The sequence below is a fragment of the Chaetura pelagica genome, unplaced genomic scaffold (assembly GCF_000747805.2).
Source record: "Chaetura pelagica isolate M959 unplaced genomic scaffold, ChaPel_1.0 scaffold865, whole genome shotgun sequence".
In the NCBI taxonomy this organism is placed as follows: domain Eukaryota; kingdom Metazoa; phylum Chordata; class Aves; order Apodiformes; family Apodidae; genus Chaetura; species Chaetura pelagica.
In genome coordinates, this window is record NW_009953298.1 from 1 (window position 1) to 4,153 (window position 4,153).

The following is a 4,153-nucleotide window of genomic DNA, read 5'->3' on the forward strand; positions in this document are numbered from 1 at the left end:
CCCAGCCCTGCCCTTGTCACCACCTGTGACCACCTACCCCTGTGTCCCTGCATCCCTTCCTGTGCCACCCAGCCCTGCCCTTGCCACCCAGCCCTGCCCTTGTTACCCAACCCTGACCTTGTCACCACCTGTGACCCCCTCCCCCCGTGTCACCCCATCCCTGTGCCTTGTCACTGCCCCCCTGGGCTCCTGGCAGCATCTTCATGGCTCACAGTCCTGGTGGCAGGAGCAGCCCTAGTGCCACTGCCACCAAGGGACCACGTCCTGGCCACCAGTGGGGCTGCCAACCCTGCTGAGGGGATGCAAAACCCAGACCCTGCTCCCACCTCCTGGAGGGAAAACCAAGGCACCTTGGGGACCATTCTTGGCCATCCCTGCTTTGGGGTGAGGGGGGGGTCTCCTTGGTGGGCTGGGGATGCTGCTCAGCCCAAAGCTTCTCCTCCCTGCTCCCTTGGTCACCCACTGGCTCAGCAGGGGCTTTTCTTTTCCCAAGTTTTCCCAAACTGGAGGGAAATTTCCAGGCCCAAACGAGCAGCCACACGTGGGGTTGGGAGCTGCCTGCCCAGGGGAAGTGTTGCCATGACTACCAGGGAGGGATGGGGGGGAAGATAATTGAGCTCAGCCCTGGAAGTGCTTAATTAAAGATGAGAAGGTGGCAGGAAAGTTCAGCCCAGCACAGAGCAGGGACCTCATGTACCCCAGGCAGCAGTGGGGGGCTCCAGGGGTGCTGCTGCCTCTTGGCTGAAGGAAAAAAAGGGGGTGCAAAGGGCTCCCCCCAACATGCAGAGCTGTTGTGGGAGCAGGGCTGGGAGGTGGCCCCAAGCCTGGGGTTGAGCAGCACGAGGAGCTGGGGCAGGGCAGGACAGCAGCTGCAGGCAGGGGAAGGGAGATGCTGAGCCCTGGGATGGCCTTGTCCTCCCCCCTGCTGCTCTGCGTGGCCTTCAAGCAGGAGCAGGGACACTGAAGGGTGGCCTAGATGCTCAGTTCCCTTTTTTTCCAGGGGTCTGGCAGGGAGAGGAGGCCCCAGAAAGCTGCTGCTTCCCATAATTGGAGCAGAGTTTTCCCCAGCAGAGCCCAGTGCCCTCCAGAGCCAGGTTTCCTGGGGGCTGAGAGCAAGGACCTGCTGCCTCCACAGGGATGGATTTAGGGATCATAGGGTGACAGACTGCGTTGGGTGGGAAGGGACCTTCAAGATCATCCATCCCCAACCCCCCCTGCATGGGCAGGGACACCTCCCACCAGCCCAGGCTGCTCCAAGCCCCATCCAACCTGCCCTTCAACACTGCCAGGGATGGGGCAGCCACAGCTTCCCTGGGCAACCTGGCCCAGGCTCTCACCACCCTCACACCAAACAATTCCCTCCTCCTGTCTCACCTCAACCTCCCTCTCCCAGTTTTAATCCCTTCCCCCTTGTCCTCTCCCTCCCTGCCCTTGTCCCAAGTCCCTCCCCAGCTTTCCTGGAGCCCCTTCAGGCCCTGGAAGCTGCTCTAAGGTCTCCCTGGAGCCTTGGCTTTCTAAGGTGGCAAGAAAGAGTTTCAGGAGCAGGTTGGGAAGCTTTGGGCAAGAAAAGCCAGCAGAGGTTATTGTTCTGTTTACAACCATATCCCAGGGTGGGTGTCCAGGCTCTGGGCATGGCAGGGCAGGGTGTCCCCTTCAGCCTCCACCAAGATTCTGGCTCTTAAACCACCTCCTCTCTGGAAAGTGCTGTGAGGTTTTGGGGAAGAACAGCCCATCGTGCTGCTTGCAGAGTCAGCCCCAAACAGAGCCCAGCACCACATCTCTCCCTCCCTCCCTTCCCAGCACATGAAATCCCTGCAGGGAAGACCTAAAGCTTTGGGAAAAGCAAAAAAAAAACCACCACAACCAACCACCCAAATAAATAACCCCAGCACAGCAGAAACCCCTGAGCTCAACTGCAGGTTTTCAGTGAAGAGAAAGATCTAAGGGACTGTTGATAAACCCAGGGCAGTGCAGACGTTCAGCTGAGCCTGAGAGAGCAGCTTTTAAAACAGCTTTTTGGGGTTTATTTTTCTGTAGGAGAATCCAAACAGTGAGGCTCAGGTTAAAGGAGGAGTCTGGGAAAACCAGCCTTGCAAAGGCAGGGAGATGGAAGCACCACAACCAGGTATTTTGGGGTGGTTTCAGGCTTCTCCAGGGGACTGGGAGCAGAGGAGGGTCCTGGGGGGTGGTGGGGAAGGGCTAGCACAAGGAATGGGGTCACCAACTCACAGCTGAGGGGCACTGAAGGACAGGTCCCCCCCACCCTGGCAGCTTGTGCTGGTGGCTCCTGCTTCCCAGGCAGCTCTGGAGCTCGTGGCCAAGCCCAGCACTGGAAAAAGCCAGGATCAGGGATGGAATCTGGGCTGCTTTTTGCTTTTTAATACTTGCTAGGTTTTCTTTTTCAGGTCTTCATGGACCTTCCAGCTTATCCTTCCAACCCCAACAGCAGAGAAGGGGCACAGAGCACAGGGGTGAGAGGAAGCCCATGTTCTGATCTGCTCAGTTCAGCTGTGGCTATTACCAGGAGGCACTAAGAGTATGAAATAACAGGCACAGGACACAGGGACAGAAGCACCCCAGGGTGCCCTGTCCCCCAGGGGGGCTGGGGAGCAGCATCAAGGCACCCACATCCTGCTTTTAGTGCAGTTTGCTGAACCCTCAAGCTCAGGGTTGTTTCCAGCTTCAGGCTGAGGTCCTTCTGGTCACTGATTTTCACCTGAGAGCTCCTCAGCCCAGTGGGATCAGGAAGAAAAACCTGTCCAAGTGCTGGGCCTGAGGATGCTGAGCTTTGAGCCCTGGTGCTCCAGTCCCCCCCCAAGCCCCAAGGGCTGGATGTGAGGGCACAACTGAGCCACCTCCTCCCTTCCTGCCCCACAGCCCTGGCACAGCAACCACCACCACGACCCTCAGGATCCCAGCAGGTTTTATTCCCTCCCAGTTTCACCCCCACAACACACACCAGGGTTAGTTCAGCCTTTGGAATCTCAGCAGCAGCAACACCCAAAAGAAATGCTTGGATCCAAAGGGTCTGCAAACTCAGACAAACCCACATCTTGAATCACAATCCCTCCCTCCCCAAACAGCACCACAAAGTTCCCTTCCCAAAGCACCCAAAGCATTTTCCCCTCTCGTTTTCCAGGGACACAAACTGGGATGTTCATGCAGAGATTGGAGCCATCCCAGTCAACCCCAGGCAGCAGAAAGAGCAACTCTTAGAGGGCTCCAATGCTATTCAGAAAGTATTGCCTTAAAAACAGGCACCACTGCCTAAAGGTTTTGTTGCACAGTGATTTTCAGATGCAATTTTAAGTGGTTATTTCAGTTGCATTCAGAGCCAAGGGCAGGGTCTGGGCTCTCCCCCCCTGCCCCCAGGAGGGCTGGGGAGAGGAGCAGACCCACCTCCTGCAAACATCTCATCTCCAGCTGGGTTTGAGACCTACCAGCACAACAGCAGGTTTTTTGGGGATGCTTTCCTTCATATCAGAGCTGATTAATTACTGGAGTTTGCTGAAATCCCAGCCTTAAGCTGCTCTGGCTGCTCTCTAGCAGCACAGCTGCCTTCTCCTCTCACACTTGAGAGACTTTGTATTTACCAAGTATTAATGAGATGAATGTTAAGCACCATTTTTCCAGGCAGGGGAAATAATCTGTTCTCTCTCTCTCTGTGCCCTGGAACAGGCCCATTTTGGGACAAGTCTGAAAAGGAAGCAGGTAGAAGTGGTTCTTCCTTGCTCTGCACATCTGCCACTTGCCATCTTTCCCTGCTTTTTGCTGCCACTGGTGAGAAGCACTTCACTAGACCTGAAAAGGCAAGAGCCTGGTGGAAGGAGGAGCTGGAGGCTGGGGAGGGACCATCCCACTCATGAAAGACCAGCTTTGTGATAAACACAGGACCCCAAAATGGGACTTGATAGGATTAATCCACTGCTTCTGAAGGAAATGAAGTCCCCACCTGGAGTACTGGATCCAGTTCTGGAGGCCCCAACACAAGAAGGACATGGAGCTCCTGGAGAGGGTCTAAAGGAGACCATGAAAATGATCCCAGGGCTGGAGCAGCTCTGGAGCCAGGCTGGGAGAGTTGGGGTGTTCAGCCTGGAGAAGAGAAGGCTCCAGGGAGACCTTAGAGCACCTTCCAGTGCCTGAAGGGGCTCCA